Source organism: Gossypium hirsutum, chromosome A05 (assembly GCF_007990345.1).
Source record: "Gossypium hirsutum isolate 1008001.06 chromosome A05, Gossypium_hirsutum_v2.1, whole genome shotgun sequence".
Lineage (NCBI taxonomy): Eukaryota > Viridiplantae > Streptophyta > Magnoliopsida > Malvales > Malvaceae > Gossypium > Gossypium hirsutum.
In genome coordinates, this window is record NC_053428.1 from 77696416 (window position 1) to 77705086 (window position 8671).

Genomic DNA, 8671 nt, shown 5'->3' on the forward strand with positions numbered 1-8671 from the left:
CGGACTTGGAGGGGATGCCAGCTGTAATATCAGCAATGTTGGCACAGAAATATGTAAGAAAAGGGTGCGAAGCATACCTTGCATATGTGCTTGATGACAAAGAATTAGAAAAGAAACCCGAATCTGTGCCGGTGGTTTGTGAATACCCGGATGTTTTTCCGGAAGAATTACCGGGTTTACCACCTGTTCGGGAGGTAGAGTTTGGTATTGAGCTTGTACCTGGGACTACGCCGATTTCGATAGCTCCGTATCGTATGGCACCAACCGAGTTAAAGGAGTTGAAAGCTCAGTTGCAAGAACTGACGGATAGAGGTTTCGCTCGACCAAGTTTCTCACCTTGGGGTGCACCAGTATTGTTCGTGAAAAAGAAGGACGGAACCATGAGGTTGTGCATTGACTATCGTCAGCTGAATAAAGTGACGATAAAGAACAAATATCCGTTGCCGCGCATCGATGATTTGTTCGACCAACTGAAGGGAGCCTCAGTGTTCTCAAAAATAGATTTGAGATCGGGCTATTATCAGTTGCGAATCCGAGATTCAGATATTCCCAAAACTGCCTTCAGAACGAGATATGGTCACTACGAATTCTTAGTGATGCCGTTTGGGTTCACTAATACCCCTGCAGTATTTATGGATTTGATGAATCGGATCTTCAGGCCGTATTTGGATCGGTTCGTAGTGGTGTTCATTGATGACATTTTGGTCTATTCAAGAGACGAGACCGAACATGCTGAGCATCTGAGGCTAGTGCTGCAAATTTTGCGGGATAAGCAGTTATATGCTAAGTTTAGTAAGTGTGAGTTCTGGTTAAGAGAGGTTAGCTTCTTGGGTCATGTGGTATCCGCGTCGGGTATTCGAGTTGACCCGAACAAAATTTCAGCCATACTTGACTGGAAACCTCCGAGAAATATTACTGAAGTTCGGAGCTTTTTGGGGCTCGCCGGTTATTACCGACGATTTGTGAAAGGTTTCTCGATGATAGCCACACCAATGACGAAGCTACTTCAAAAGGATGTTAAGTTCGAGTGGACGGAGAAATGTCAGAAAAGTTTCAACCAACTGAAAACTCATTTGACTGAAGCTCCAATTTTGGTGCAACCCGAATCAGGTAAAGAGTTTGTCATTTATAGTGACGTATCCCTACTTGGGTTGGGTTGCGTATTGATGCAAGAAGGTCGAGTCGTGGCCTATGCGTCGAGACAATTGAAGCCTCACGAGAGGAATTATCCGACCCATGATCTCGAACTAGCTGCCATCGTGTTTGCTTTAAAAATATGGCGACATTATCTGTTTGGTGAGAAGTGCCATGTATTTTCGGATCACAAAAGTCTCAAATATTTGATGACTCAACGAGACTTGAATCTGCGACAAAGACGTTGGCTTGAGTTGTTGAAAGATTACGAGCTTGTCATTGATTACCACCCGGGAAAGGCTAACGTGGTTGCAGACGCCTTAAGCCGGAAGTCATTGTTTGCTTTACGAGCGATGAACGTGCATTTGTCTGTTCTACCAGACAGTGTGTTAGTAGCTGAATTAAAAGCTAAACCATTATTGGCTCACCAAATTCGTGAAGCTCAGAAAGTCGATGATGAATTGGTTGCAAAACGGGCTAAGTGTTTTCCGAACGAGGAATCGGAGTTTCAAATTGATGATGATGATTGTTTGAGGTTCAGAAATTGTTTGTGTGTTCCAAGGAATTCGGAACTCATTTCGATGATTCTGAACGAAGCCCATTGTAGCCGAATGTCAATTCACCCGGGGAGTACGAAAATGTACAACGATTTGAAACGTCAATTTTGGTGGCATGGTATGAAACGGGACATCTCCGACTTTGTTTCGAGATGTTTGATATGTCAACAAGTGAAAGCGGAACATCAAGTGCCTTCAGGATTACTCCAGCCGATCATGATACCCGAGTGGAAATGGGATCGAGTCACAATGGACTTTGTGTCCGGACTGCCCTTGTCAGCAAGTAAGAAGGATGCGATATGGGTTATTGTTGATAGACTGACTAAGTCGGCTCATTTCATCCCCGTACGTACGGATTTTTCATTGGATAAACTAGCTGAATTGTACGCTTATCAAATTGTGAGATTACACGGGGTACCTGTTTCTATCGTGTCGGATAGAGATCCGAGATTCACCTCACGATTTTGGAAGAAATTGCAAGAAGCTCTGGGTACCAAGCTGCATTTTAGCACTGCTTTTCACCCCCAAACCGATGGTCAATCCGAGAGGATAATTCAGATACTTGAGGATATGTTGAGATGTTGCATCCTCGAGTTCAGTAGTTCATGGGAACGGTATTTACCTTTGATTGAATTCGCTTACAACAATAGTTTTCAATCAAGTATTAAGATGGCACCTTACGAGGCTTTGTACGGTCGTAAATGCCGTACACCATTGTTTTGGACCGAGCTCGGTGAAAGTAAAATTTTCGGAGTTGATTTGATTAGAGATGCTGAACAGAAAGTAAAGGTAATCCGTGAAAGTCTAAAGGTAGCCACGGATCGTCAGAAATCGTACGCAGATTTGAAACGAAAAGACATCGAGTATCAGGTGGGAGACAAAGTGTTCCTTAAGGTTTCACCTTGGAAAAAGATACTCAGGTTCGGCCGTAAGGGCAAGTTGAGCCCAAGATTCATTGGGCCGTACGAAATCTCCGAACGAGTTGGCCCGGTTGCGTATAGATTGATTTTGCCCCCGGAGCTTGAAAAGATTCATGACGTCTTTCATGTTTCGATGCTTCGACGCTATCGATCTGATCCATCGCATATAATTAGCCCATCAGAGGTTGAAATTCAAGTCGACATGAGCTATGAAGAAGAACCGATGCGTATCCTAGCTCGTGAAGTGAAGGAGTTCCGAAACAAAAGAGTTCCGCTAGTAAAGGTGTTATGGCTCAAACACGGGATCGAGGAAGCTACTTGGGAGACCGAGAGCTCGATGAAAGAACGATACCCAAACCTATTTACCGGTAAGATTTTCAGGGACGAAAATTTCTTAAGTGGGGGAGAGTTGTGACAGCTCAAAGTTGACCCTAGTCGGGAAGTGGTTTCGGGACCGCTAAACCGAGTCACCGAAATGTTTGAATGTGATACTTATTGTGTAGAATATGTAATTATGAATGTGTGAAAATTTCAAGCTTCGATTTGGTTGATTGCATGTGAAATTAGTCAATAGGACTTATGTGAGAAAATTCAAAAATGTGATAGGTCAATGTGTGAGGACCTATTAGTGCATGTGGACAAAGGGGGGACTTGCATGTCAAATTTCCCCCCCCCTAATGAGTAGTGGCCGGCCATGACAAGGAATGATGGGCAAAACATGTCATGAAACATGTTTTGTTAATGGAAGATTAAAATAAGGAGTATGGGCAATAAAGAAATGGAAACAAAAGAAAAAAAAATGTGTAGTTGCCCCCCTTTGCCGTGAGCTAAAGAGAAGAAAGGAGAAAAATTTGTGCTCATCCTTTCTCACCTTCATTTTAGCCTAAATTAGAAAGAAAAACAAAGAAAAAAATTTCTCATCCTTTGGTTCATCCTTGGCCAAAATTTTAAGGAGGAAAGAAGAAGAAAGGTGAAGAGATTCGGCCATGCATGTAGCTAGGCTAAGGTATGTTTGATGATGTTTCATGAGATGCATGCATGTTTTAGTTGTTAGCTTGAGTTCTACCTAACCCATGGTCTAAATCTTGCTATGTGATGGAAATGGCACTTGACCATGGATGCATCATTCTTGGTTGATGTTTGATGTTGTGGTGATGAGGTATGAGGATGAGTTAAGATTCGGCCTAGGTGGAGGTTGGGTTAATGCCATTGCATGCAAAATATGAAGCTTGTTAATGATGCATGTGATGATGGCTTGATGATTCTTGAACCTCCTTTTTAGCATTTTTGTGTGAGCACATATGTGCATTGGTTGCTAAATGGAGAAGAATCGGCTAGCAAGATGTGTGCTAAGGCCGAATGTAACTTTGCATGTTAATGAGCAATGCATGTGTTAAATTGATGAAAAGGGGAGGATGCTTTACTAGTGTATATATGTGTGTATTAAGTGTTGAAATCGACCCCAAAAATAGACATGCATATTCGGCCAAGGGGAAAGAAATTAGCTAATATGTTGTGTTGATGCATGATTTTTGCATGTATGAGACTTTAATGTCTAATGTATAAATATGGGCTAAGTGCCTTGTGTTCATCTTTTTGATGCCTAAATGATGAAATCAATTTATTTGTTTGATTAAGCTCAAGAACAAAGGGGAAATAAATCTGATAAAGGGAAGGAAAAAGTGGTTGAATAGCTAGCGGAATCGTTCGACAACACCCGAGGTAAGTTCTTGAGTAAGAGAGCTTAAATTACAATGTGATTAAATCATGCTCTATGTGTGGCTATTGAGCCGAATGTGCAAGGACGATATGTGCCTTGTGTTTGAGTTTCGCAAATGAAAATGAAATGTGAATGTGCATGATTAATTGAATGCTGTCCGGGCTAAGTCCCGAAGGCTTTGTGCTAAGTGAATATATCCGGACTAAGATCCGAAGGCCTTTGTGCGAGATACTAAATCCGGGTTAAGTCCCGAAGGCATTCGTGCGAGTTATTAAATCCGGGTTAAGTCCCGAAGGCATTCGTGCGAGTTGTTAAATCCGGGTTATGTCCCGAAGGCATTGTGTGAGTTACTAAAACCGGGCTATGTCCCGAAGGCATTTGAACGAGGAGCTATATCCGGTTAAATCTCGAAGGTACGTGATTTGGTAATGAATGAGCTTGCTGTAAAATTCCAGCGAATACTCGAAAAACATCCCAATATGGGGATATGTTACGTATGTGTTAAATTTAATCGAGCCCTTACAAATAAATGTTCGCTCAGTTGATAAACGAGCTACCGGCCTTCGGCCAAGTTAGTTTATTGTGTATGTACATAAGGGTTGTTAATGTTGTGAAGCAAGTTTGATATCGGTAAATTGCGTATTATGAAATATTCCGTTTAGCTAAATGTGTGCTATTCTTTGTGCATGCTGGAATTCCTTGCTCAAACTTACTAAGCATAAATTGCTTACTCGTTACATTGCTCCTCTGTTTTATAGATTTTTGGTTCTCCAGCTATCGGACTCGGGATCTTGAAGTCGAAGTCGCCCACACTATCAAAGGCTCTTTTGGGTACTATTTTGGTTGAATCTTGATATGGCATGTATAGGACTACCCATTGTTGTTTTTCGAGTACTTTATGAAATGTATAAGTGTACAGCCATGCGAAAATGGCTTGTAGAAGTGGAGTATGGCATTAGACCATTCGTGTTTATGAATGTATAGATGGTTTCATGATGTAACTATAGTTGGAATGGAAGTGTTGAGCAAATGATCAGCCACTGGAATGGCTAAGTATGATCATATGTGGGCTTATGTATGACAAGGCCCTAGTTGGTCCATGAAACCCCAAATTAGGTAAGGTTTACTTTGAAAACAGAAGCTGATAGCAGCAGTGGTGTGGATTGGAAAAATCACAAGAATTCGTAGGAGTGGAATTAAATAGTGAATAAATTATGTAATCGAACCTTGATGAATCTACTTTCATATGGAAGTAACGAAACAATCATAGGAACAGTACAGTAAGAGATATTCGGGTTCTTGTGGAACAGGGCCAGAACAGTTTCTGGATTCCCTGTTCCGCCTTTGGAAATTCACTATAAATTGAGCAGAGATAATTAGGGGTCATACCATATATGTATGGATTCCTCTCTGAGTCTAGTTTCCATAGAAACAAACGGCATCAGTATTGAAGCTCTGTGCAGAGATATATCCCAGTCGTAATGGGAAAGGGTCAGTGTAGTCGACCCCTGTAACATGGGAGACTTTGACTAATAAACTGTACTAATTGGCCCGACCAAAAATTCTAGAAAAAAATACATAGGTGGGGACATGAGTCTAGTTTCAGGGAAAAATCACAAAACTGATTTTCGAGTTGTGAAACTCAAGATATGATTTTTGAAGCGACTAGTACTCAGACTGGGCAGTGTCTGGAAAAATTTTTCAAAGGTCGTTAACATCTCGTGTCCGACTCCGGTGTCGGTCTCGGGTTTGGGGTGTTACACTTTAACTACTGGTGTTTGAATTTTTTCAGTTTTTACTCCCTCATCATTTGCCTTATCAGTTTCCTATTGCGGCTTCTTTTCGGGTTCAGCCAACACTTTCCCATTCCTTAATGTAACTGCTTTCATATGCTCTTTTGGGTTGGGTTCGATATTAGTAGGAAAACTACCTTGTTGCCTTTCTAAAACCAATTTAGCAAGCTGTTCAGCCTGATTTTCGAGCTAAAGAATTGATGCTTGTTGATTTTTCAAAGTTGTCTTGATGTTTTCGAAATGAGTCTTCGACACTGAAATAAATTTTGCCAACATCTCTTCAAGTTTCAGCTTCTTCTCTGGTTGATAAGGTTGTTGTAAGCCCAGAAGGGGTTGTGATCTTTGGGTTCCTTGACCACTCCATGAAAATTTTGGGTGCTTTCTCCAACCTACATTTTAGTTATTACTATAAGGGTTATTTTGAGTTCTAGACTTATAACCCATATAATTTGATATGCTCATTCTTCGTGCTAGGACTGAAAGGTATATATTCTGGATTATTTATTCCACCTCTATTTGCATCGCATTGCATCATCAAATTTACCTGCGTAAAAAGATATAAATCATCAAATTTTTTGTTTAATATTTCTACCTGGTTTGATAACATAGGGATCACATCTAAATTAAAGACAAAGACACCGACTGCTTTGATCGGCTTCATCCTCATGACTTGCCATTGATGATTATTCAATAGCATCTCCTCGATAAATTCATAAGCCACTTTGGGTGTTTTATTATTCAGAGTTTCATCGACTGCTGTGTCGAGTAGTTGCCTAGTTGAGGGATACAAACCATTGTAAAAGGTTTGAACTTGTAGCCATAGATGTAACCCATGATGAGGGCACATTTTCAATAAATCCTTATACCTCTCCCATGCATCATATAACATCTCTAAATCGATCTGCACAAAGAAAGAGATGCCGTTCCTCAGCTTGGCTTTTTAGTTGGAGGGAAGTACTTGAGTAGAAAGATCTCAGTCATTTGATCCCATGTAGTGATGGAACCTCGTGGTAAAGAGTATAACCACTACTTAGCTTTGTTCCTCAATGAGAACAGGAACAACAGTGGGCAAATGGTATCATCAGTGATGCCATCAATTTTGAAAGTATCACAAATTTTGAAAAGGCTGGCCAAATGAGTATATGGATCTTTGTCTTGCAAACCATCAAACTGAAAAAATTGTCGAATCATCTTAATAGTGTTCAGTCTTAGTTCAAAATTATTTGCAACAATAGTGAGTCTCACAATACTTGATTCAGCCCCAGTTAAAGTGGGCTTGGCATAATCATACATAGTATGAATAACAAAAGCATGAACTACAGGATTTGTAGCATCTGTTGGAGGTAGTTGATTATTTTAATTATCACCTATCTCCTTAGTAATAATAATGTCCTCTTATTTGTCTACTATATTCTGTCGACTTTGCCTTGTTTTTTTACTGTTATTGCGAGTTGTACCTTCAATCTCACTATCAAATAACAATGGTCCCGACGGGTTTCTTCTTATCATAAACTAAAAGAACCTGCCAGAAGCAAATAAAATAAAAATTAAAAATTAAACTAAAAACAAAAATTATAAGAAAAATAAAAATGACTAAATTAATAAAAACGAAGTGTTCCTAATATTTTACTCTCTGAAAACGGTGCCAAAAACTTAATGGTCACTAAATAACTATAAATATAACAAAGGCAAGCGTACCGATCGAACAATAGTATAGCTGTAACGCCCGAAAATTTATGTTTTTGTTTTTGTGAATTTATGACACACAACTGTGTATCTGCTTCAGTGGTTAAGTGTTCTAGGTGTGTGTGAGAGGTCCCAAGTTCAAGCCTTATCTTGGGCAAATTTTGGTATTTTTCTGAATAAAGCCTTAACCTTGCTCAATAGGCTTATGTTCAAATTTTGATAAGATTATATCAGAGTAGGTTTGCTGGTCTGGTGGTTAGGTGGAGTGCTTGTTTGCATGAGGTCCTGAGTTCGATTCCTGGCTTTGACTTTGTTTTTGAACGATTATGGGGAGGAGTTAGAGTGGCGATAGAATTCTGAGTAGGGGAGATTTGGTGGAGAGAATTAAGGGGGGAAAAGATTAGGGGGATATCATAATATCCCATTTGGTTTCTTTTTTTTTGAAAAATTCAGATTCCATCTCCCTCTCTACCGAAATTCTCATCCCCCTTTCCCCTATTCTTTGTTCATTATTTTTGTTGGGTTCCAAATTGCCTTCGACTGTCCTATGTTGTTATCGCGCATTTGGTAAATGTGTTATTAACGTTTTGGTTCTGGGACTGTAGAATCTTTATTTAATAAGTTTAGTCCGTGTTTAAGAGAAGGCTGAGAGGCTGGAAGTCACGCTCTTCAACTTGAATTGGGATTGACTTCGGTTGTTATCGGTAAGCCATTTATGTGTTTATAAGATTCTTCGTTTCAATTCAGTTTTACTGTGTATCAAGGGTTAACCTGGTATTTATCGGTCAATAATAGGTTCTAGAGTGCTTGGGGTTGTCTGAGCTTCAAATCGATACTAGGTGTGTACCCAAAAACATAGAA

At 40.1% G+C, this 8671-nt stretch overlaps 1 non-coding gene across 1 annotated transcript; it reads left to right on the forward strand.

Moving 5' to 3' along the window:
• Positions 1–6951: 6951 nt before the first annotated feature.
• On the forward strand, positions 6952–7058 carry LOC121230121 (small nucleolar RNA R71). Its single transcript, XR_005928073.1, has one exon. It is a non-coding gene; the product is annotated as a small nucleolar RNA R71 (small nucleolar RNA).
• Positions 7059–8671: the final 1613 nt, after the last annotated feature.